The 27,352-nt window shown below is 35.5% G+C and overlaps 1 long non-coding RNA gene across 1 annotated transcript in view; it reads left to right on the plus strand.

Moving 5' to 3' along the window:
- Window positions 1–7,749: 7,749 nt before the first annotated feature.
- The window catches only part of LOC136152945 (uncharacterized), a 36,591-nt gene continuing 16,988 nt past the window's right edge, over window positions 7,750–27,352 (plus strand). The window contains exons 1-2 of the long non-coding RNA XR_010660301.1: window positions 7,750–7,858; window positions 15,899–16,004. This is a non-coding gene — a long non-coding RNA (uncharacterized lncRNA). The remainder of the gene's footprint in view (window positions 7,859–15,898; window positions 16,005–27,352) is intronic.

Here is a 27,352-nt window from a genome sequence, read left to right on the forward strand (position 1 = left end):
CCAGAGAAGCAGGGTTGAGTGGGCTGGGTTGTTGATACTAACCAGAACGGAGAAAGGGCCCCCAAACCAGGTTACCATTAGTCGTGGTTCCAAGTCACGTTCCATATGCTGTTCCACCGACTTTTCAGGGACAGCACAAATGACTCCAGGTCTCATCTCCCCAAAGGAACGAAGATAAAGCTTCCTGCCCAGGACTGCCTGCAGGGGGGACTGCGGTAATAAATGTTGACCTGCAGCAAAAATCGATTGAGTGGGACCCAGGTGGTGGCAGTAACGATGGTTGGGGGAGTGGGGGGAGACCCGCGTGGAAGCGGGAGGGGCGAGGGAACCGACTCCGGCAGCTTGGGAACTAGACTTTTCTCACTTGAAGGGAAAAGGAGGTGCAGAAAGGGGCTGAAAGGCGAGCCAGGGTGGGTTGGGAAAGCGAGGTGAGGAGGGTCATTCTCCCTTCTGGGAGTCCTGGGAAAGGCCGACTACGTATATTCTTAAACTGTAATCAGACTGAAGTATTTGGGTTGTTTAATTTTTCTGTGTAAGGTTTAATGTTTGAGGCTATTAATTCATAGCTAGATTTCCAGACAATAAAATATACTATCAATAGGGCAGTGGTGTGTCTCCACTAGGGGCTCAAAATCAAAGCTCAAAGACTTCAGCTAAAAATATGGTTAGGGTGGAGAGGGAGGTGGGAGGGGGGATCGGGATGGGGAATACATGTAACTCCATGGCTGATTCATGTCAATGTATGACAAAACCCACTGCAATGTTGTGAAGTAATTAGCCTCCAACTAATAAAAAAAAAAAAAAAAAAAAAAAGATACTCCTCATACATCATAAAAAAAAAAAAGATGGTTGGGGGATGAGAGAAGTGATGAACTGGAGCTACCTTATATCAGTCTTTGAAAGCAGATTGTTAAATTCTCAGTACTCTCGTGAGCAAGTTGTTGCACAAAGCCATTACTAAAATTGTATAAACTTACAGTTAAATAATCTTAAAAGCAAAAGAAATGCATTCTTAAAATTCATCAATTCCTGATTTAACTACAATTTGCTATTATCTGTGCTGCGAAGTTACTTATAGGATTTATAACTATATAGTAAAAATAGAAACAGCAATGTGTGGATTTGCAGGTCTTTCCTGCTCTGACTTCAGTGATTATCACATTGGTGTCTTGTAGTTTGCATGATGTAGGCATTTACATCACAATAGTTGTCAAATGCTAAAATAAGAGCATGATCTATGAGGTTAGCTGCCTAGATCATGGAGCAACAAACTTTTCTGTAAAAGGCCAGATAGTATATATTAACAGCATGTAGAACTTTAAATATATACTTTATAGTTTATATGCAACTAGAGAATAATGACTGACCTTTAGGTTGATAATTATTGAAACACTTTTCTATGTGTATGTGTTTAAATATTCTATAATCAAACAGAAATAAAAGGAATGCAGACTCTAATGCTATAGTACAGTTAGGCTTCTTAAAATTCTCTCATCTTGAGAAAGGATTTTCTTTAACTAGAGGCAACTTTTTAAATAATGTTCAAACCAATTTGTTAGGCAGCCATAAAATATATGTCTAGTTCGTTAATTCTACTTTCTTCCAAAAATTTTTATACCTTATCCTCTTTCCTCCTTTCCCATGCTTACTCTCGGGTTAAAACATTTAGAGCAATCAGAACAGATTTTCATTGGCATCTGTCCTCATATTCCCCACCTACTCTTCCTTCCATGTTTCTAAATACAGTTCCTCAACTTGTAGCCTAGATAATCAAACTCCTTATGTCTACTCAGAGACATTTTCCCATCAGTTTTCTCCTTTCTTTCTTATATTATCGTCTTCCCTCTCTTCTTGATTACTCTTGTGCTATTATTTCTCTCATCTTAAACAAGAACTTCTCTTTTTTATATTTTTTAAATCGAAATATAGTTAATTTACAATATTGTGCTAGTTTTAGGTATAGCAAAGTGATTCAATTCTGTATATCCTTCAGATTATTTTGCATTACAGGTCATTACAAGATACTGAATATAGTATCCCCTACTAAGCAAAGTAAGTCAGGACAAAGACAAATATTATATGATAGCACTTTTATGTGGAATCTAAAAAGATAATGCAAATGAATCCGTGTATGAAACAGAAACAGATTCACAGACGTAGAAAACAAATTTATGGTTTGTTTTATGTTTATCAAAGGGGAAAGGGATGGGGGAGTGATCAACCAGGAGTTTGAGAATAACAGATAACAGACTACTGTGCATAAACAAGAACTTCTCTTAACCACACTTCCCCTGCCAGCTGCCATCACATTTCTTTGCTCCCCTTTATACTAAGACTCTTAAAAAGAGATGACTGTATGGGTTTCTCCAACTTCTATTAATATTTTACCAGTCTCCACTACTCCACCAAAAAAAAATGATATTATGGAGCTTACACATAACCTTCATTACAGCTAGATGAGTGGCTGGTTTGGGGTTCTCATGCCATTTAGTCTCACTGTATGACTTGACAGTGTTGATCACACCATCTTCCATGATTAGATGGTCTCATTTAGCTTATAAGTCACCACACAGCTTGCTTTCTCCTGCCACCTCACTCATTATTCTTTTCCCCGTCTCCTTTGCTGGCTTCTCCTTATCTCTTTGATTCTCATTGCTGTGGTCCTGAGTTCAAAATTTGATGTTCTGATTCTTTACTTACATTCACTCCCTTTAAGATCTCATCCAAATACTGGCTTAAATATCACCTACATGCTGACAGTATCCAAATTTATGTCTTTAATAGTCACCCAAATAAGAAAATGATTTAAAAAATAAATCTACATTTCATTGAAAATTTTATTATGTCTTTTCCCAGCAAAATTAAGTTTCTCAGGTAAGAATTTAGTCATTCATTAAAGATTTGGGTGTATTTTCTGTGTACCTAGTGGCTGGAAGTCAGAGAAGGGAGATCAGGAAAAATTTAAATTATTGGGGAAGACATGATTACAGAAAAATTATATGTCTTAGGTATTTGACAAGCAACAGTCTATGTAGGAGAGCCTTACGGTGCCCTTAAAAATAGGAGTGTTAGAGCCTGAATTAGAGAAACAAGGACAAAATGAATCTCTAAAGTCATTTCATCTGTCATCTCTCAATTCCTCTGGAGAAACTTCTGATTGCAATAGTTTTCAATGACTCAAGGGTTAGAAGTTCAAATACTTTTCTTGTAATGTTATGTCACAGTTATAAGTGACATAATCATTCATTTAATTTTAAAGCTCTCTTCAAAGTCTTTACATTACATTTTGCTAGAGAGTCTTATTTATCCCATAGTCAACTACTGCAAAAAAATAAAATAATAATAAGATCTCACTGGGAAACATTTTTTCAATCTTAAATAGGTTAGGACTAAATCTGAATACAGGAGTTATTTGATAGTCTAAATGAAGAGTGGAGTTGATTGTTTCAAGGTACTATCTATAATTGAAAATGGAGGCTGATACTAATACTGAAACAATTTTAATAAAAGTTCTTCTACTTGTAAATTCTTCAGTGGGATATTTTCCCCTTACCATACATTTGTTATCTCTTTGGGATACTGGTCAGACAAGTTCTAAACAGGATACCCACATTTAAACACATATCATTAGATCTTATACACTGTAAGAGATTTGTTGGATACCAAACCACTTAGCAAGCGTGTGGTTAGCCAAGCTGAATCACTGAAGATACTGTTGGTAAGCACCAGGCCATTGTGGTCTGGGGACGGTTATTTAGGCTTTGGCTCTCCATTCCTAATCTCTTGGAGAAGTGTTTACCTTCTCTGTTTACACTTCTAGTTCTACACCAAGTTGTGGCTTGCATTTTAGATTTTAGTGTCTTCTGGAAATCGGTTGGTTTATCTTTTTCAAGGTTTGCCTTGAGAGTCTGTGTTTCATTGCCAATTAGATAGGTTTCTTAAACTATAGTCTAAAGGGGAGAAAAAATTTCTAAAAACATTAACCATAATAAATAGGTTTTATAAAAGTTTTAAATTCCACTATAGTTAATCAGTTTGAACAAGACATTTAAGCTCTAAATAGCATTTTAAAGTAAACAGAGCTTCATACAAAGTGACAGTTAGAATTATATTTTCCGCTTCTGAGTGTGAGAAAATTAATGTACCAAAATAGTGCCTACTGTTTAAAGATGTCTTGCTCCAGACATATTTAACAACTGAGATTCGCAGTGGGTAGACCACTGAAGTGTCTCGTCATTAAATTATGCACTGTACATTAGAAACAGATGTACTCCTGGAAGTCTTGCATGACAACATTGTTTTGCAATTTCCCGATTAAGACATTGCTAAAAGTGAAAATGGAACCGAACTAACAGGTCAGCTATCTTACTTTAATCATGGAGGAGAGCGGTTGGCTTTGAGAAGGCCTGGTGCCTTTCCTTGGCAGTTTGATATAAACTCTAAATGCTATTTCTTTACCTTGTTTTCCTCTAAAAGCTAAGGAATTAATGAAATTACTTATTTTAAATATTGCTTGACCTTAAAGTATTTAGATTTTAATAGGCCAATGTCACAACTACTTAATATATTGAGTCACAAAACAAATCTTACAAATCAAGTGGAAAAAAAAAACTGGGAAAAATGTTATAGTCATTCTTTCTAATCCATGGAAAAATAGCTATGTATCTCTCTGGAAATAAATTGTATTGAACAATATATAAAAGAAAGTGAAATTTCACTGAAGCATAGTTATGTGGATGGACTTGGACAAAGTCAAAAGATAAGAATGGAGGGTCGTACTTCTCTGGTGGGTCAGTGGTAAAGAATCCACATGCCAATTCAGGAAACACAGGTTCAGGGTCTGGTCTGGGAAGATCCCACCTGCCAGAGATCAGTTAAGTCCATGAGCCACAACCACTGAGCCTGTGCCCGAGAGCCCTGATGCTGCAACTACTGCATCCTGAGTGTCCAGGGCCCATGTTCTGCAACAAGAGGAGCTACCACAATGAGAACCCTGAACACCGCAATGAGAGAAAAGCCCGTCCAGCAGCGAAGACCCAGCACAGCCATATGTAAATCAATAGTAAGGTGTTCCCAAAATTTAAAAAAAAGAAGGGTTATTATCTGGCACTAAGAGGTAAAACTGAAAATCACTGACTGGTTCTAGTCTAGGAAGTATTTTTGAAAAGAATAGATGTTAACTATAAAAATCTATCAATTTATATTCCAATGTGTGATATATTTTCCATGGAAATTAATTTAGGAAAAAACTTCAAATTCAGGTCATATATGTGGAAATTCTTTCTTTTAAACTTAACCGTCCTCGAAAGTGTTAGTAATTACAACTTATAAAAGAGTCAGAGTTTGCTGGACAAATAAATTGAGATCAGTTTTGGAAATTTTATTTTATGAAATGTTATACAATGGAGGCTTCTGTTTGAAGTGTCGTAAAATTAACAAACCAAATATTTGACAGAACTGGGGGAATAAAGGCTTCAAATTGTCTTTATCTGTGGTTGCCATTCTCGAATATGAAACAAGAACAGTAATTTTTCCCTATTTTTTTAAACTGTAGGCCACATATTTTTGACCACCATCTATTTATTCGCATATGTATTTCTTCACTAAAAACGTTTTGTTTCAAAAAGTAAATCTACAGTTGTTCTATATCCACAGTTAATTTTCTTGTGTCCAGATACACACATTTTTATTCCAACAAGATAAACATTCCAATGAGATAAACATTTTCACTAAAAGGTTGCGACACTTCAAAGTGGCCACAGATGACTGATTCTTTCTTAGTTACTGCCTCATTGTAAATCTTTGAGCAAGAAAGAATTTCTTCGTACATTTCTCATTCCTTACAAATACAGGTTAGAATAGTGTGACTCTAGGGAAAATAGCCCCAATTCATATTTTTCTAACCTTAATTTTTAAATAATGTCCAATGAAAAAATTACCCATTCAGTTAGTTTTTAGTAAGTTTGTAGTTGTCTCAATTTTTTTGGATGACTGCAATTTCATTAGTTAAAGATACTGTTATATATGTAGTGAGGTTTTACGGGGATGGGGAAAATGCATAATGTTATGAAAGACAGACACATGTTCAAAATGTTGCCATTTGTTTTACATGAATTAGAAAATGATGACACGGCTCTGTTTTGAAATCATCAGTCTTCATGAATTATTTTATAAATAATATAGTTGAAATAAAACCTCAAACTTATTTTTTTACCACATTTCCCCCTGTGATCTTTAAATCCAGGCATATATTTAGGAAAGTTAAATCCTTAAGTTTTAAAGTTATGTATACTTCATGCACCAAAAAGAAATTCGAAGGCTTTTTTTCCCCTCTTTTTTGGCTCCCTAAATCTTTTGAGTAGTTTATGTTTCTTTGTTATAGAGAGGGCTGTAAGTCCTTTTTTTTTTCCTGGTAGAAACTGGGAATTGTGCTTTGCTAAATGTAAACAATATCAAAAACTAAAGTATCTTCTGGATTTGGATTGGATCCCTAAGTCAATGCGATTCAGTAGCTTCTTATATTGGCAAACTATGCTCCCATCTACCAAAGATGAAAAATGGGTCAACAAGTAGCTTAAGGATTTTTGCCAGATATTTACATATGAATCAAAGGTGATGTCTCCTTAAATTGTACTTAATATAGGAAACAGTCTGTTTGATTTCAAACTTAAGTGGTATTTGATGTAGTCATTGCCTGTTCATGATTAAAATCTTACAGAAAGCCCACCAATGATGAGCAATCTAACATTTGCAGTCTCAGTTGTCAACTGTGCCAATTTCATGAAAATCATATTATCATAGTTGGATCCAGGCTAACCACAGAGAGCTCTTTCTCTATCCATAATTACATAATTAGATTATTTTTATCTTAAAGCTTACTTTAAGTAACATTTTCTCTATGGTATATTATTAAAGAATCATGCCTTCTTGAAGTCTCTTTGTAAGCCAAGAAACCCACACGTTACACATTATAGGGGGGAAAAAATAGCTTTCATGAGATTTCTGCCCAGCTTTGAATCAAGGTTCAGGAACTGTATTACAGTCTGCCAGTGACATTTTGGGAATGAAGAGAATACAGTTGCAGAGCAAACTTTACTAAAATAATTGATGAGATAAGATATTGGATGTTAAAAAAATGCTATTACTCTTAGTGCCAAACCTATCTTTCTCAAGAGTTAGACTTGGACATTTGAGATAAGATTTTAAAACTATGTTCTCTATGTAGAAACTGCATCTGCTATCGTAGGCTGAGGGGAGGAGGCAGTCTTGATCTGCAATAAGTCTATTTTGTTTTAATGTTTGGTTATTAATATATACAATATCGTTCATCCTCATTCTCAGTTTTATATAAGCCAAAGAGAGTGTAAATTCATCAATACTACACAAACCAGGCATACAGAGTTTGGTAACTGACTGTGAATTCTGGTAAATTGCTTATATTTCTCTAGAAATGGTGGTTTGCAGATCTCATGCTTGATACGCTAGAAATGTGTGACAAAGATATTACTCAAGATAAGGACACAAAGCCTAGGGAAATAGAAATATGTGAGATGATAACCCCACTCAACCAAATAGACAATGTTAGTTAAGTAGTGAATGTTTTTATTTCATTTATTTTATTTTCTATAGATTTATAAATGAAAAAAAGATGAGCTTAAGAAAGAAGGCTGCTCTGAATCAAATATGGAAGAATGTCCATTTCAAGTCTTAGCTGAATCTGAGTCTGAAATTGCTTATCAACTTTTTTTTTAATTACAGAATGCTGCCTTATGCAGATGTGCAGTGAATCCTTGAACAGGAGAGTTATTTGTCCTCCCAGTCTTCCCTGTATCAAAACCCATTGACAACACAACTAAAAGTAAGTTATTAAACTTGTCCTTAATTCTGCCTATAGTGATACAGCTCTTTGAGATTTCTCACAAAGCTTTTCTCCAGGTTGGGATTCTACTCTGAGGAATTATAAACTGGAGTAAATTTCAGTTTCCTATATCTAAAGTTTAAGATCACTGTCGCATCTTTGTTGTATCCTGTGATGCACTGCATCACTGATACATCATTGGATATCTTCCCAACTGTATTAGAAACTTATGGTTTCCTTCTACCTTTAGTAAATTTTCTTTCACTGGCTTTGTTATTTTTCCATGATGGGGAAATTTGAGCATGGATATTTGAGTACACTATAAAGCATCCAGGGCAAACTGGATTTGGTTATGTCACAACCCACTCCAATGTTTTTGCCTGCAGAATTCTATGGACACAGGAGCCTGCCAGGCTACAGTCCATGGGAACGCAAAGAGTGGAACATGACTGAGCAACTAACACTTTCATTTTTCAACCCAAGAAGGTCTGTGGGTTCATGATGCAAATTCGCCTATCTCCATTCTAACAATATAGACCTATGTATCGATCATTAAAAAATAGTTCTCATCACTGAACTAAAATTATTAAAGACAATATGTATCCACTTTTAGATAGTTTACTACGCATTAGGGGGAAGTGTTGATTTAATGACACTTCTCCTCAGTTGTCTTGTATATTGTTGTTGTTGTCATTTAATCTCTCAGTTGTGTCCAACTCTTAGCGACCCAATGGACGTTAGCCCACCAGGCTCCTCTATACATGAGATTTCCCAGACAAGAATACTGGAGTGGGTTGCCATTTCCTTCTCCATGGAACCTTCCTGACCCAGGGATCAAATCTCCATCGCCTGCATTGGCAGGTGGATTCTTTACCACTGAGCCACGAGGAAGCCCTGTTTTGTATATGATAACTGAAAAGGCAGAAAGACAGGACACTGAAAGATGAACTCCCCAGGTTGGTAGGTGCCCAGTATGCTACTGCTGATCGGTGGAGCTATATCTCCAAAAAGAATGAAGGGATGCAGCCAAAGCAAAAACAACACCCAGTTGTGGATGGGACTGGTGATGAAAGAAAGGTCTGAGGCTGTAAGAGCAATATTGTATAGGAACCTGGAATGTTAGATCCATGAATCAAGGCAAGTTGGAAGTGGTGAAACAGGAGATGGCAAGAGTGAACATCAATACTTCAGGAATCAGTGAGCTAAAATGGACTGGAATGGGTGAATTTAACTCAGGTGACCATTAAATCTACTCCTGTGGGCCAGAATCCCTTAGAAGAGTGATAATCTCTAAGAGCAGAGGCACATGATGTGGTTGTACCAACATTACAGCTTAATGATTGGAAGGACAGCACAGGGATGGGGATCCCAAGTGGAGCCAGGTAATCAGGGTAAAGGAAGCAGAGATAAAAGCTCTGGAAGGCTGAAGTGGAATGAACAGTGAATGTGGGGCAGAATATGAGAGTGGAGGGGGCTGCATAATGAGAAAGTTCTGGAAAATTGCAGAAGGGTCACCTTGAGTCTTTGGTTAAGTACTGATCTACACAAACATTAGGGGAAACTCTGAAATTAGAGAAAGAACCTGGGAAAGGCCAGGAGTGACAAGTTTTTTGAGTTCACATAAGATGGAAGTAATTTCTGTTCTTGAAGTCAAAGTGGAAAGACCTCATGATACATCAGGTCTTAGCAGTGAAAGCAAGTGAAAGTAAGTTAGCCTTAAAATTCTCTGTGTGTGCCTGCTTCATCGCTTCAGTCGTGTCCAACTCTTTGCAACCCTATGGACTGTAGCCTACCAGTCCATGGGATTCTGCAGACAAGAATACTGGAGTGGGTTGCCATGCCCTCCTCCAGGGGATGATCTTCCCAACCCAGGGATCAATCTTAGGTCTCCCCCATTGCAAGCAGTTCTTTACTGCCTGAGCTACCAGGGAAGCCACTTTCCTTTTTAACCTTTTTTAACATGTTTAAAAAGTTAAAAAGAAAGTTTTGAAAAATTAATATGACCCACATGTAACCTAACTGTCTGCCTGGTGAAAATACAGTGCTCTTTAAAGGTATATATAAAAAAAAAAAGTCCTTTATTGTACAATATGAAATACACAGTGTCCAGCATCTAGTCAAAAATTACTAGGCAATCAAAGGAACAGAAAAATACAGATTTTAATCAGGAGAAATATAATTTGATAGAAATAAATGCAGAAATAGCACATAAAGGAATTAACAAATGAAGAGTTTAGAAAGCTGGGACAACTTCCAGTTTATGGTCTACAGTATAGAAATCTTAGACATTTCACTTCATTTTCAGAAAAAGAAAAAGATGAACAAAGTAAAAATCAGCAATCATTTTTAGATATATGATATACATCAGAGAATTGAAGGTCACAGGGCAAACTACTGCCCCAACTGGAGACAGATTCATATACTGCAAGTCAAAGTGTTTTCTTCACTAGGAGCAAAAGTCTAAGAGCAGAAGTCTGTTAGAAATACTTAAACAGCAACTGCTGAATTGTTGGAAGTTCTGTTTGGATAAGCTTGAATGTTAAGAGACTCCAGGCAGGCCAGTCATACAAGTTGTCTCATGCTTATGAGAGTTTTACCCCCAATAGTCCCACTAGCTTTTGAGGATGAACATTAGAGAGAGATGTCCTCATGATTCCCACAGTGTGAGAAGAATGCAGCATTCTGAAATATTCCAAAAGCATCCTATTATCCTTAACAAAGAATACCCTCTAAAGTTACTATTTTACCAAAATCTGACTGACTTGTATTTTAATAAAGCCTATCTGACTTAGGAGAAGGGAAATATCAAACTCCAGCCCCATTTTACCTTTGATGTGGGGAAAGGGAAATAACCAACTTCAGAAACACCTCTTCATTTCTGTGTCACCCAAGGTGAGAAAACTAGAAAAATAGCAAATTAAATCCAAAGTAAGAACAAACGAATAATAAAAAATTAGGGTAGAAATCAGTGAAATTTAAAACAGAAATCAATAAAGGTGGCAAAACCAAAAGCTAGCTCTTGGAAAGTATCAACGAAGTTGATGAACCTCTAGTCAAATTAACTAAGAAAAATAGTGACCAGTGGTTGCCAGGGATTAGGGTGCTGGGAGTGAGGGATGAGCAGGTGGCACAAAGGCCTGGGAAGCTATCTGTATGTTACACTGTAATGGTGGAGACCTGACATTATGCACTTGTCAAAACCCATAGAAATATACACACAAAGAATGAAGGCTACTGAATGAAGGCTACTGTAATCTGTACACTTTAGCTAATGATAATGTGTATGTATAGGCTTATCAATTGCAAAAAATTTGCCACACTACTCTGAGATACTAAACATGGGGAAAACTGTCTAGTTTAGGGGAAATTGAGTATACATTGGAATTTTTGTACTTTCTGCTCACTTTTTTCTAGAAACTTACTGACTCTATATAGTGTGCTAATTTAAAAGGTAGCTGAGATAAACATTAGAACTTCTCTATAAAGGATATAAAAGAAAACCTGAACATGATGAGATCTTAGACACAATAATCATAATGAAGTTGTAAACAAAATTCAGATAGATTTTCTAGAGATTAAAAGTACAACATATACTTAAAAAAATACACTGAATGTTATTATAAGTATATAAGTCACAGGCAACCTCATTACATTTAAAGGCATGCTAATGAAAAGTATGTTAAAAAGTCATAGAAAAAGATGAAAATAAATTTCACTATTAGAGGGATATTATCAAGTATTATAACACATTAGTAACTGGAGTCCTAGAAGAAGAAAAAATAATGAGGCAGGAAAGAAATGTGATGAAATAGTCATGAAAAGTTTATAAATTTGATGACTGACAGACACATAAATTCAATAATTTAAATAATAACAAAAGCACAATGGTGGTAATGAAACCAACACTAAGGTTTATAATAAAATCACTGAAAACCAGAGACACTAAGAAAATCTTAAAAGAAGGTAGAGAAAAAAGACACATGACAAAGAGAAAAATATACATCAAAATGAAAGCAGACTTCAGAAACTATAAAACCAGAAGACAGTGGCATAAGATCTTTAAGATGCTAAATGAAAAATATTTCTTGACCTAGAATTATTGCATGTATCACAATATTCTTCAAACTTACAGGCAAAAATATGTTTCAGACCAAAAAAAAACTTGTGAGAATTAAGAAGATTCATACTAAAAGTAATACTTAAGGAAAATATTCAAACAGAAGTTAATTGGTACCAAACGTATATTTGAATCTGCAAAAAGAGTGAGAGTGCTGGAAATGGTAAATATTTGAATGCTGTTCAGTTGCTAAGTCATGTCTGACTCTGCAACCCCATGGTCTGCAGCCTGGCAGGCTCCTCTGTCGATGGAGATTCTCCAGGCAAGAATACTGGAGAGGGTTACCATTTCCTTCTCCAAAATATTTAAATAAACATTCAAATATTTAAAGAAGATATATGTTCTCACTTTAAAAAATTTCTGTAGCAGATCATTTCCTTGTCATTATTAACAAATATACTTGACATTTATTATTAAGAAGTAATAATGCATGGTTTCGTTTATAGAATTAGCAGAAATAAAACATATGACAACAATACAACCAAAGAGGAAAAGTGAATATGGAGTTACACTCTTATAAGATTTTTATACTGTATTTGAAGTGATAATAACATAATCTTAATTTAGACTGTGATAAGTTAAAGATGAATATGGTAAACTCTAAAGCGATTACTAATAAGAAAAAGGAACAAGGTGAGCTAACTAAGAGTAAAGATACAATAGAATCATATAATTAATCTCATAACATCATTAATATAAAAATGCAGAAATATTTGATAAGAGAAAGATGAGATGGAACAAATAGAAAATAGCTTTAACTTCAGTCTTATTGATAGCCACACTGAATATATTGTGTCATCCAATGCCAAAGTCACATTTAGGTATTAGGGACATATATGTTTAGGCCAAATTGAAATGTGGTATGAGTATAAAACATGCATTGGCTATCAAAAACTTAGTATGAGTTAATCTAATGTAAAATACTCAGTAATATATTTTTACATTGATTGTTTAAATGAGAATATTTTTGGATATATTTGAATAAATAAAGCAAAGTATTGAAAGAGTATTTTAACCCTTTTTGGTGTGTCTACTAAATTTTTTAAAAATTACATAAATGTGACTAATATTTGTGGCTCACATTTTATTTTCATTGGATAGCACTGGCCCAAATACCCCAATTAAAAGTCAATATTGTCAGATTGGATGAAAACCAAAACCTATATATACATGTTGTCTACAGGAAACCCACTTTAAGTATTAAAATATAAATGTTAAAGAATGGAAAAAGTTATAATATGAAAACACCACTTAGATGAAAGCTGGAGTGCTCATATTGTATCAAACCAAGTTGACCTCAGAACAAGGAAAAATGCCAGGACCAAGAGAGACGTTATATGTTAATAAAGAGGCCAATTTATCAAGAAGCTATAATAATTCTAAATTCAGTAAGAGAAGTTTGAAATATGTGAATAAAAAATAACAGCAGACTGACATCTTAAGAAATGCTAAATCAAGCTAAAATGATTCATTCAGGCTGAAGAAATGATACCAAATTCAAATTGGATCCTCAGAAAGAAATGGTAAAAATAAGGGTAAATGGAAAACTGTATTTCTCTTTATATACTTTTACAGTAAAAAATGGAGTTCATTGAATTTATCATCTGTTTAGGCTCATTTATATATGTAGTTGTACTGTGTCTACAATTTACATGAAGTGGTCCAATTTTAACTCTATGTTGGTTAGGAAAAAACTAAATATGTGCACTGTAATCCATCAAGTTAAGAAAAAAAGAAAGGGAAAAAACTATAGTTATTAAGATAGTAGGTGAAATAAAATTTTTTACGTATTCAAAAGTCAGAAACAAATGAGAAAAGGGGGAACAGAGTAACAAAAAAAGGGGGATAAATGAAAAAACTGCATGGCAGATCTAAATTGAATCATATCAATAATTATATTAAACACTAAGAAACTAAACACCCAAATTAAAAACTGTCCAAATGGATAAAAGACCCAACAATAAGTCATATAACAGATACAGTTTAAGTAATAATACATAGAAAAGTGCTGCAATTCTAAGATAAGCACAGCCCTGTTAATAAGAGATTTACTTAGTAAATGGCTAATGAGGAGAAATATATTTAGCACGCCAAGAGTAAGAAAAGAAGGCTGTAGTGGCAGTGTTAATAATAGATAAAACTGACCTTAACACAAATTATATTCCTAAAAATAGAGATTTCACAATGATAACTCATTTCATTAGGAAGACAAAATTATCATAACTATGTGCTTAAGAATAAAGTTTAAAAATATGAAGCAAAAATGAACAGGATTAAAGAAACAGATAATTGGAAAAATAAAGATTTTGATAGAGACTTTCTCCTCTTTAAGAAATTGATAGAGAAACTAGACTTTAAGCAATCAAAATCAATTCACCTTCAAAGAAGATAAAGTATCAAATAATTCAATATATATACATGGAGATATGTATATAAAAGCGAAAATAAAAATTTAATCCTTAAAAAGTTTTGGCTCTCTACATTTTATGCTTCATATCAGAAGATAAAACAATGTCTTTTATATAAAACAATGAGAACTAGGTTTACTTTCTTTTATTCTGATGTCTTTGTAAAAAGTTATTTTCTATTTTGATTAACCTTGAAAACAAACATTCAGCTATCAGGGCAAACAATGGCAAATATATGACATTTTATTAAGCCCTGTTCTAAACTAAGTCAACACCACCTTTGCTTCACCTTCTTACTTAGAAGTTAATGGCAAAAAAGTCAATGGCTAAAACTGACAGTAGTTTTTGAAAATGAAAATTATCAGAAAGCATCTCAAATTCAAAATCTTTCGGGGATGGGAAATATAATTTTGCTTTATGTCTCATAGTCTATGAGAATGTTTGCTTTTTACTGTTAAGTCTAGGATGTATCTAGTGGTTGCAATGCACCATAACCTTTTTATATGGAAAACGTGCTTCTTATACAGTGGTCAATATGGTATGACATTTGAGTAGGCACAAAGTGAAAAAAAGATTTTTCTGAAAAACATCATCAGCCCCTCACAAGACCAAAGATTGGCATAGTGGTGGAAGCAACCTGTGTTGTTCATTAGGTCTGACACCAATTTTGTATTAATTTGATTTCTTTTTCTCTTAGCCATGTGAGTGATATGCATGTGCCCCCTCCCTCACCTGATAGCTCAGTTGGCAAAGAATCTGCCTGCAATGCAGGAGACCTGGGTTCAATCCCTGGGTTGGGAAGATAAGATCCCCTGGGGAAGGGAAAGGCTACCCACTCCAGCAGTCCATGGTGGGCCACAGAGAATCGAACAGGGCTGAGCGACTTTCACTTTCTCCCTTACAACAATTTCCCCCTCCTTTTACAACTGGCACTTTTGGTTGGTGATATGTGTAGAGTTTTCCTGTTGCTGGTCCCAAATCTGGCATTATTTCTGACAGTCATTTTCTTTGGATAAAATCCAAATATTTTAGAAGATTGAAGTAAATTAATTGTGTTATCTATTTCAATAAAAGAGCCACCACAGCCAAGCCAACATAAACAGGCTATAACAGTGATGGCCAATTTAAAGGTTCATTAACAAATACCAGTAGTAGCACTATAATTTCCAACCTTTTATCACTCAAATATGAAACTACAGGCATTGAAGACACCAGAGAGGAAACTATGTCACACCACAGACTGTCGATCAGTTTTTTACTTATCATTATAAACTTCCAAAATGTAAGTTAAGTTCTAGCTGTCTTGCTAATTTTCAGATTTAATTGTGCCCCCAAAATGATGACAGTGTTTTAGTTGTTCTTTTTTGTGCTTCCTTTCCCATTTGTCTCCTCTGGCAAACACTTACTTTCTGATCATTTACCCTCCTTAACAAATCTCCTTGTTTAATTGTTTAAAATGATCTATATAGTTTTAAGTGAGTTTGGAGCCTCAATGTTTACTTCACTTGTTCACAGTGTGATGGCAGAAAGATGTAGAGGAAACAAAAATGACAGTGGTACCCTAGAATTGAGGTATGGTTTCTGCTCTCTCTTCTGGGCAGAAAAGAAGTCACAGTCACAGGTAAGTTGAACTCCACCTTACAAAAACACCTGGTTGTAACTTGTGTACAAGAAAAAGCTAAAAGTTAAAGTGACAAATTGGGAAAAGCTATTCACAAAACCCTGTAGATTAATAATATTTATTATTCATCTGCTATAAATTTGTGAATGTTTTGCCTAGTTTTAATAACATTAATCATTTCTCTGCAAAAGACTTTTAACCTTTCAAGTGGCAATTTTAAAACTCTTAAGAAATGAAAATTGATTAAAATTTATAAAAAATTATACAGGAAGAAATCTAAACATAAAGATAGGAATGACTTTTCACTCTTATCTGTGCCTTCATTTGTAATAATAGTACAATAAAAGAGCACACAGTTTTCACTCATCCTCTTAGTAATGAAAATTGAGGAATAGTGTTGGGTACTGTTGAGGGTGGAATGAGACAGGAAAAGTAAGTGCGGATGGTGCTCAGGGCCGATGGGACATTTATGCACTCTCTCTTTTGACATTCAGCTGCAGGGAACTAGACATTGTAAAATTCAGTGAGATAGTCACGTTTATGAACTAATTGTTTGAAGTACAAATAAGTATAATATTTTTGATATGTATTTGGTATGTGCTGTGATAATTTTAAAAGTGAATCAACTCTGATATTCTAGTGTGAGGAAACAATCACATGTTTAGACAAAAACTTAACTACTAAGTTGATTCATAACATAATACCATATAGTAATGGAAAGTCAGATATAATCTAGATAGCCAAAAGCATGGCTTAAAAGAACCTGACAATCTTTATGATGACATGTCATGCAAACAGTGAAAGAGAATATCAGGCAATATTTATTAACACGAGAAAACATCTATATTGTGTTGGTTGTTAAAATCAGAGGCAAAATTGTTTATAATATAAGCACGATCTTGTCAAAAGATATGTATAATGTCATTACATACATATTCATGTAATTATATAAAATTATATAAAAATTTAGTTTTATATATTCATATTTAAGGTCAAAAGGAAATGATGGTCTCTATCACCACTTATATTCGTCCACTCAAACTGTTAAAACACCAGAGACTGGGTGGATTAAACAACAGAAATATATTTCTCACAGTTCTGGAGGCTGGAAGTCTGAGCTGAGGGTACTGGAAGGGTAGGTGTCTGGTGAGAAGTCTCTCTGGACTGCAGATGGCTACTTTCTCACTGTGTCTTCACATGGAGGAAAGAGAGAGCTCTTCTTATAAGGACACTAATTCCACCATGAGGGTCTTACCCCATCCCCCATGATCTCATCCTAACCTAATTCCCTGCCTATGTCCATACATTCAGATATCATCACCATGGGATTTAGGACTTTAATGTATAAATTTAGGGGATACACATACAGTGTAACTGAACACTTCACAGATGACTTATAATTTCTTCTTAAACAAAGCAATTAATCATATTCCATAGATTCTAAATAGGTTAATTTTTATATTAAACAGTATTAAAAACAGTTGAAACATTAAAATTCTAAATGGCAGGATGATGAATCTGGTTTCATTGTATGCTTCTGAGCATTTCACAAAGCTTCCCTTGATCACTTCTCTCATATTCAGTAACTTTTTGAGATCAGAATGACAATCATTAGGCATCCTATTTCTTAGTTATGCACATTAGTATTTCAAATAAGAGTCATAATTTAATCAGGGTGCATAGTTGCTACTAGGGCAAAATTGGGAAAGGAATAGTTTTAGATTCCTAATGTTTTACACACTATAGCAGTCCTGCTATGTTTCCAGTAAAATACCTTGGAACATAGTCCATGACAAAAACAGATCAGGCTTTTCCTTCAAACATTAATTACTCAAGTACGAAAGTGCCAGTGAGGAAATAGTGCCAACTACAGGGATCACATGGGGGCAAGAATGAGCCTGCCAGGAACCACTTCTTAAAACTTTACAGCCCAGTTCTATTTTTCCTAATGTATGGCAAACAAAACCATGATGAAAAAGAGTAAGGAAGAAAGAGGAGGAGAGGAAGGACGCAAAGAAGGAAGAAGATGAGAAAGGAAGACAGGGAAGGGAAGAAGGAAAGACAGCAGGAAGGAGAGAAAAGAGGAAACAAGTGATACGAGGTTTGGCCCGCAATCCAAAAGTTAATCCTGTTAGGGGAAGAACTATATAAGCCAAATTTCACTGGTTGAAATTTTCACTTAATTCGTTACAAAATTGTATGAGAAGATGCTTTGGACTTACTTAGCTTTCTGGTTTGTTTTTGTTGGCTTAATAAACATACTTTGGAAAGAGAATGTACATTTGGAGCCCTAATATACCTCTACCCTCCCCAGGATACTCTACCCACTCCTGCCTCTAAGGAGGCAGAAGCCTTTGGTGCTGAAGCGCTGGCAGCACACTCGGGGCAGACAGTATACTTAAAGACCACAGCCTGCTGGAAAGCAGAGTTGCTGCAAAAAGCAAGCTCCTAGTAGCTATCTCAAAACACTTTTCATCTTTTTCTCCCTATTTTGGTCACCCTGGGAAACACTTTAAAAAAAAAATCAACTCTATTGAAATGTAATTTACATAAAATAAATATTACTCTTTTAAGTGTATAGCTTGGTGAATTTTGACAGATGTAATTATCCAGGTAGCTCCTGGAACAAACAAGATGTTATTTCCTTCACTCCAAAACTTTCCCTTATACCCCTTCCCAGTTATCTTTCCTATCTCCAACACCATTCTGTTACTCTGAATTAGATTTGTCTCTTAGGAACTTTCATATAAATAGACTGGACTGTTTTGTGCTTAGCGTTTTGTAATTAGAAAGTTTTTGAGATTCATTCATACTGTTGGACATATCACTAGTTTATTCCTCTATATTGTAGTAGATATAGTTTTACCGCTCTTTCCTGTATAGTCGATACATTTTCTATTTTTTGTCTAGTCTTACTGCTCAAGGCCTTTAGTCAAATAAGTGATAAGAACATCCTTGCCTTATCTCCAATTTCAGGGGGAAATCATTAATTCTTTCAGCACTAAATGCTTGGCACAGGGTTTTTAGACATGCTCTTTATTAGGCTGAGGAACTTACTTTCTATTTTTAGCTAGATAATTTTAACATATTGAGTGTTTAAGTGTTTTAATTTTTTCTTACATCTGTTGAACTGATCATATAATTTTTCTGTTCAAATAATGAATAAGGTGAACAAAATTGATTTTTATGAGCTATTATTCAACCTTGCAATTCTATTAGAAACTCCAGTTGCTCATTTTACATATTCTCAAGCTCAATTTGTTATTATGTTTTAAGGGAGTTTTGATCTATGTTTATAAAGAATATTAGTCTGCAGTTTGATTGCTTATAAATGTCTTTGTCTTGGTTTAACAGAGTAATACTGGCCCTGTAACATCAGTTAGGAAGTGTTTCTTTCACTTCTATTTTCCAAAACATTTTGTTTGGGATTATTGCTCTACTTCCTTAAAGTTGAGCAGAACTCATCAGAGAAATTATGTAGTCTAGAATTTTATTTGTAGGGAACTTTTAAAGTAAAATTCAAATATTCTTAGTAGTTAAAAACTAGGGTTTTACAAAGAATTTGGCATGTCATCTAGTCTGCCAAATGTACTTGCCTAAAGATTTCATAACATCCCTATTATCAGATTAATGTCTGTAGGTTCTGTAGTTATATTCTTTCTGTTTCATTCCTGATAGCTAAAATCTGTGACTTTTCCATTTTCTTCTTGATAAATCTAGCCAGACATTTTTCAGATTCATTTTTTTCCTTCAAATTACCGATTTATGTTTCTGTTAATTTTCTCTATGATCTGAGCCACCAAGGATGCTCTTATCTTTTAAAATGTTCTTCCTTATACTTAATTTGGGTTTACTTTATGCTTCATTTTTTAGCTTCTTAAGGTAGAACCTTAATCTATTATCTTAAGATAATAGATTCTATATGTTCAATATAAGAATATTAAATCTATACATTTTCCCGTAAGAAATATTTTAGCTGCACCACACAATTTTTATTATATTTTCATTTTCTAAAACTATTTTCCAATTTCCCTTGTGCTTTTCTTTTTCCTTTGACTCATGGGTTATTCTGCAACACTTTGCATCCTGCCAAATGATAGAGTATTCTTCTATATATCCTACTAATGTCCTTTTTCTGGTCCATAATATAAATTAGGTTCTCTCATTTCATTTAGTTGTCATGTCACCATGTCTTCTGACAGTTCCTTAGTCTTATTCAGACATTTGAAAAATGAAAAAAAAAAAAAAAAAAAGAGTACCAAAATTGGGCAGGTCATTTATTTTTGTAGAATATCTCTCAACTTTAATTCTTCTGGCGTTTTCTCACAATTACATTAAAATTAAATATTTTTTTGGTAAAAAAACACCACAGAATGGATGTTATGACCTGCTCAGCGCATCATATAAGAAACTCCATGTCTTTGATGTATCTTGTGACGAGTAGCATTCAATGTGATCACGTGGCTAAGGCGGCACCTCCACTGTAAGTGTGCCATTTCATAATGACGCGTATTGTGGGAGATGCTTCACACTGTGCAGACAGCTTCTCAATGTGCCTGTGTCACACTGATTTTAATATTTCTCAAAGGTTCTGCCTTGTGATGATTATTACTGAAAATGAATGATTTTCTGTTTTCTTTACTCCTTCTATATTCAGTGATGAAAGTTTTACTGTAAGAAAGAGCTGGCCCTTGTGATTCTTCCCCTTTTTTGTTGACATATTCAATTATTTATATTAGTATGGACTCGTGGATATCTTATCTTCTTCTCGAGGTTATAAATCTAACTATCTTTATTATTTTACAGCTCAAAATTTCCCAGATTTGGCTATGAGAGCTCCTTCGGGTTGGGTTTTGTGTCTTCTTCAAAAATCTCCATCATCATTCTGGGAGCACTTTCTTACTTTCTGGCATCAAAATATCCCCGACTCATCTTACATTTTCCTTGCCCGATCCTGATGCCAAATGTTTCTCCAAGGATCTTGACTCCTCTAATTAGGAACAATATTCTCATTGTTACTTCAGTGGTATTGCTTCTAGGCCCTTTTGCTGGAGGAGGTAGGAAATATATATATATATATCAACTCATACACTCATATACATCTATGTTTCTACATTTATCTACTTGTCTGAGTACTAAAAACATACCATATGCTTTTCACCCTAGTCTAACACTACAGCATTCATGCTGGCCTTCCCTTTTCCCTCATTTGTATCAATAACTATTTTCTGAGAGTAGACGCCCAGGCTTTCATTATCCACCATATATTTACTTTTTGCTCAATCCTAGCACACACACAAAGTAATTTCATATCTACAAACTCATAACCTTGTGAAAAGCACATTTACAAACTGGAGTCTAATATTGTTCACACAGTTCTTTTTTGTCTTTAGCCTTACAGATACAGTCAATTTGTGTGTGTGTTTAAGACTTCTTTGGCTGGTTTTTTCTGCCCCAGTCTAATCAATGTGATTATATTTATCATTTTGTAATAGAGTCAAGTTTGTTACCTTTTGAATTTTATTTTGTATATACCGTATTCTGACAGGTTTTAATCGCTTGAGACTATGGGAAACATTATCACCATTCTAAGAGTCATAGCTCAAAATATACTCAACAAAGTGTCATTTCTTCCTCTTCTGTCATGTTTCATTTCCAGCTGGGCTCTGAGGGTGAACTGTCTCAAAGGTTTCAAAATTACATTTCCTGCGTATTAATATCTTTTGCACAGAAGATCATGCATACATATTTCTTAAATCCTATTTTTTCTTATTGTATACTAAGGAGAGTCTTTTGCACTTTGTTTTTTATTGCTTGCTAGTTTATTATGTTCAATATCAAAATAGTTAAATATTGGTATAAGAGCTCCAATAACATCCTTTTTCCTGAGTTCCCAGAGAAAACCCTTCTCGTTTCTGAATTTGTTTCAGTTGTCTGATTTACTCCTGATTGTGGCTCATGTTGTCTTGCTTCTTGCCATGCTCAGTACTTTTATGTTGGAGTCATGTCTGCACTGTTGTTTTCCTTGAAAGAGTCTGTCCTTTCATCTGGCAGCAGTTTAAGCTACTAGCAGATCTGCTTGATCTCTTTAAGGCCTCTTGTTAAGCTTTGTTATGGTTGGCCTAGAGTAGGCTTCACTCCAGATAGAGTTTAGCTCTAGTAGTAATGCATGACCCAGTGGATTATCACCAGGGACCCTCAGTGGCCTGATCAAATGTCTTTCTACTTTCTCTGATCTCTGGGATTGTTCAGCTTACAAGTTACGGACTATCCTTTGTTCAGCCTCACGAACTTGAACTCTATACATAGACTGATTAGTTCTCAGCAAAAATGCAAGAGTACCCCGAGCACGTTTCTGAAGCTTTTTCCCCTTGTACTTCTTTGTCTGCAACTTTGCTGTGCAATCTCAGCATGCTCCTCCATGGTTTCTGTATCCTCAACTCAGCAAGACCTGGAGGATTTGCTTGGACTCCCTCTTCCAGTGCCCATGATTCAATAACGCAGCCAAGCAGAACATGGGTCCTCATGTGCTAATCTTGTTTCCTTTCTCTCAAGGTTCCCTGTTTCTTCTGTCCATTGTACAATGACTGAAAACAATCGATGCCTATATCTTGTTCAGCTAAGTTTTTACCTCACTAAAGCAACTTTGGTTTCTGTTTTTACATCAGGCTTGAAGGCTGAAGTTTGCCCTTTCTGAGTCAGTGATAATCAGATTATAAGCAGCACCCACTAGCCAGCATGCCACCTTTGTGCATCGTGGGATTAGTTGTCCATTCTTTAAGATGCTTAGTCACCATTCACTAATTGTGACAATAAATAGTATGCCAGTCTCTGAGGACTGTGATATGAACAGTGCTTCTGTGGCCGTGAGATGTATAACCTAAACCTGCACAAGTAATGAATTTTGACTCTGAAAGGATTCTAGAAAGAGAGAAGAATTACTGATACCACATCCTGAGAATGTATTATGGAATTCTACTTGCAGAATAAAATGGGCACTGTGATCTTATGTTTTTGTTAGAGGCTATGATGACTTGAAAGAATTCTTAAAACAGATTAGAAATATTTTGACTACTAAAAGAAATAGGTATATAGGTCAAGAAATAAGACAAGCTAATAAGTATAAACTTTGAGAGGAACGTTGTGAAAAACCAGTCAAATGGTTGGATGCTGGAAACTAAACTGCAGGGTGTGATGCAATGAAGACATTAGGGATTCCCAGGATGTATATAATTATACACACACACACAAACACACACACACACACATTATAGGTGTATATATGTGTGTGTGTGTGTGTGTATACACCTGTATACACACAAAGATTATGTATATTATGTGTGTGCCTACAGAATCACACATAATAGTTAGTCCTTGAGTCATTTTTATTTATGAGAAATCAGTTTAAGTAAGCAACAGAAAGACTGCCTTAACTGGGAACAAAAGGCAAAAATTAGATCTGAAACTGTGGACAACCTGTCTCTCTTGATGCTCACTTGTTGACAAGTGAACTATGGGATTGAGACCTTTTTTAAAACCACTAGCAGATTAAATAATTCTCTGTCCTTAGCATCTTCTTGATTTACTGCCTAGGCATTTATATTATGGAAGTTCTCTAACTTCATCCACTAGTTTATTGACCCATCTAATAGCCATTATGATATATAGTGCCATGACAAATAAGACAAATAAAATGTGACCTTTGTCTTTGAGCATTTTATAATATTGCAGGAGGGATAGACAAAAGAAAAGTCATTTCAATGGAAGTGATAGCTTTCCAAAATGAACCGCATATGGAAGATGAAATTTTAAGGCGTATTAGTTGTGTAGAAGCATCCTCCCAAATCATTATAATCTACAGACCTCTCTCACTGCATATATGTCTCCATGCGACTACATGTATATATTTATATGCTCATTTAGAGCACAGTGTTTGTGAATCCTTGTAAATAATTAACATAAGGTGTATTAAAGTTTTTGCTTCAAATCATATATTCTCTAGCATCAAAGGTAGATATTTATTGCTCTGACAAATATAATTTCAGTAATTAATGTGTTTCATGTAACACTGTCATATCCATCAGGCTGTATTTGGTGAGAATAATGCAGTTGCAATTGCATGAGAGCTTATATCATCTACTGCTATCTTTTGGGCTTCCCTGGTGGTTCAGAAAGTAAAGAATCTACCTGCAGTGTGGGAGATCCAGATTGGATCTCTGGGTCAGAAAGATCCCAAAGAAAGGAATGGCTACCCACTTGCTAGTAGTAAAGAAACTGCCTGCCAATGCAGATGTTTAAGAGACACAGGTTCGATCCGTGTGTCAGGTAGATCCCCTGAAGAAGGGAATGGCAATCCACTCCAGTATTCTTGCCTAGAGAATCCCATGGACAGAGGAGCCTGGTGGGCTACAGTATGGGGGATCACAAAGAGTCAGACATGACTGAAGCAGCTTACCAAGCATGCATACTACTGGTTTTTGCAATGGAACTCAGTGAGCTTGCTACATTTCCAGTGAAATTTAGCAGACAGGTTGCTAAGCTGAATGAGGAGCATTAACATCTAGTGCATTTGTATGGAAATACAAAAAACCTCGAATAGCCAAAGTAATCTTGAGAAAGAAGAATGGAACTGGAGGAATCAACCTGCCTGACTTCAGACTCTACTACAAAGCCACAGTCATCAAGACAGTATGGTACTGGCACAAAGACAGAAATATAGATCAATGGAACAGAATAGAAAGCCCAGAGATAAATCCACGATCCTATGGACACCTTATCTTTGACAAAGAAGGCAAGGATATACAATGGAAAAAAGACAACCTCTTTAACAAGTGGTGCTGGGAAAACTGGTCAACCACTTGTAAAAGAATGAAACTAAAACACTTTCTAACACCATACACAAAAATAAACTCAAAATGGATTAAAGATCTAAATATAAGACCAGAAACTATAAAACTCCTAGAGGAGAACATAGGCAAAACCCTCTCCAACATAAATCTCAGCAAGATCCTCTATGACCCATCTCCCCGAATATTGGAAATAAAAGCAAAACTAAACAAATGGCACCTAATGAAACTTAAAACCTTCTGCACTACAAAGGAAACTATAAGTAAGGTGAAAAGACAGCCCTCAGATTGGGAGAAAATAATAGCAAATGAAGAAACAGATAAAGGATTAATCTCAAAAATATACAAGCAACTCCTGAAGCTCAATTCCAGAAAAATAAATGACCCAATCATAAAATGGGCCAAAGAACTAAACAGACATTTTTCCAAAGAAGACATACAGATGGCTAACAAACACATGAAAAGATGCTCAACATCACTCATTATTAGAGAAATGCAAATCAAAACCACAATGAGGTACCATTAGACGCCAGTCAGGATGGCTGCTATCCAAAAGTCTACAAGCAATAAATGCTGGAGAGGGTGTGGAGAAAAGGGAACCCTCTTACACTGTTGGTGGGAATGCAAACTAGTACAGCCACTATGGAAAACAGTGTGGAGATTTCTTAAAAAACTGGAAATAGAACTGTCATATGACCCAGCAATCCCACTTCTGGGCTTACACACTGAAGAAACCAGATCTGAAAGAGACACGTGCACCCCAATGTTCATCACAGCACTGTTTATAATAGCCAGGACATGGAAGCAACTTAGATGCCCATCAGCAGATGAATGGATAAGGAAGCTGTGGTACATATACACCATGGAATATTACTCAGCCATTAAAAAGAATTCATTTGAATCAGTTCTAATGAGATGGATGAAACTGGAGCCCATTATACAGAGTGAAGTAAGCCAGGAAGATAAAGAACATTACAGTATACTAACACATATATACGGAATTTAGAAAGATGGTAACGATAACCCTATATGCAAAACAGAAAAAGAGACACAGAAGTACAAAACAGACTTTTGAACTCTGTGGGAGAAGGTGAGGGTGGGATGTTTCGAAAGAACAGCATGTATATTATCTATGGTGAAACAGATCACCAGCCCAGGTGGGATGCATGAGTCAAGTGCTCGGGCCTGGTGCACTGGGAGGACCCAGAGGAGTCGGGTGGAGAGGGAGGTGGGAGGGGGTATCGGGATGGGGAATACGTGTAACTCTATGGCTGATTCGTGTCAACGTATGACAAAACCCACTGAAATGTTGTGAAGTAATTAGCCTCCAACTAATAAAAAAAATAGATTAAAAAAAAAAAGATCCAGTGCAATACCTGATCCTAAGGATTTCCAAATGGATCACACCCATGGTCCCAGTGAGCAGCCAAACTGATGTCCTACTAGAAAAGATGAGACAGTACTTAACACTGAGAAATAGAAAGATAGATCTTGTGGCATATAATCAGTGGGGAAATCTTAGAGCTGTGTTAAAATATAATTTACTAAAAGGATAGTTTGCCCATTGTATTAGCTCTATTGTTGCTGGAACAAATTACTACAATCTTAGTGTCTTAAAACAACCACTGTATTACCTTACAGTTCTAAAGTTCAGACATCTGAAATAGTCTTGTGTGGTTAAAACCAAAGTCTCTACAGGCCTTTCTGAAGACTCTAGGGAAGTGTTTAGTTCCTTGCCTTTTCCAGTTTTCAGAGGCTTCCTCGGCTCAAGGTCTCTTTCTAATTTCAAAGTCAGCAATCTCATCATTCTGACCTTGGCTTTGGTTGTCATATTTTCTTCTCCTCCTGTTCTCTTCCCCTTATGCCTGTTTCACTTATAAGGACCTTTGGAATTACACCAGAGGCCACCTGGATAATCTTCCCATCTCAGTGACATCTGCAAAGTTTCTCCTGCCATGAAGGTATCATAGTCTCAGGGCCAGGACTTAGTCCATATACTTCTTTAGGGGGCCATGATTATGCCTACCACACCCAGACTGTCATTTTTTTTTTTTAATTTCACCATGTTATTAATTTTGGTAGGTTATATTAGTTAGCTGATAATATTAAAAAAGTAATTCTGAGTTGCTGACTTAAATCAGGCATAGGAAACAATTTGATATTCAAGGTAAATTTAACTAAGTGTAGAAAATCTCTTTGAGATGATACAATACCTTTTCGTGTTGAATCTGTTACTAGAAATGCCTGGAAGCAAGGAGGCCTTGCATATTTAAAATATTTGATTTATATTTCTGTAAAAGAAGATGTCCAGTGTCTGCAAACCAGCTTGCTCTCTCTGTACTCCTGGTGCTTGTCTATCCGTTGGTTATTGCTGAGCATGGATACCACAGAGTACTTGGTCAAAACCTCCTTGTTGCTCTATTTGAGAACTTAATTGATTCTGCGTTATACTGGTGGCTGAGCAGAGAATCAAGTTTTCTGAGGACACATATTTTGGCTCTG

This window comes from Muntiacus reevesi, chromosome 22 (genome assembly GCF_963930625.1).
Source record: "Muntiacus reevesi chromosome 22, mMunRee1.1, whole genome shotgun sequence".
In the NCBI taxonomy this organism is placed as follows: domain Eukaryota; kingdom Metazoa; phylum Chordata; class Mammalia; order Artiodactyla; family Cervidae; genus Muntiacus; species Muntiacus reevesi.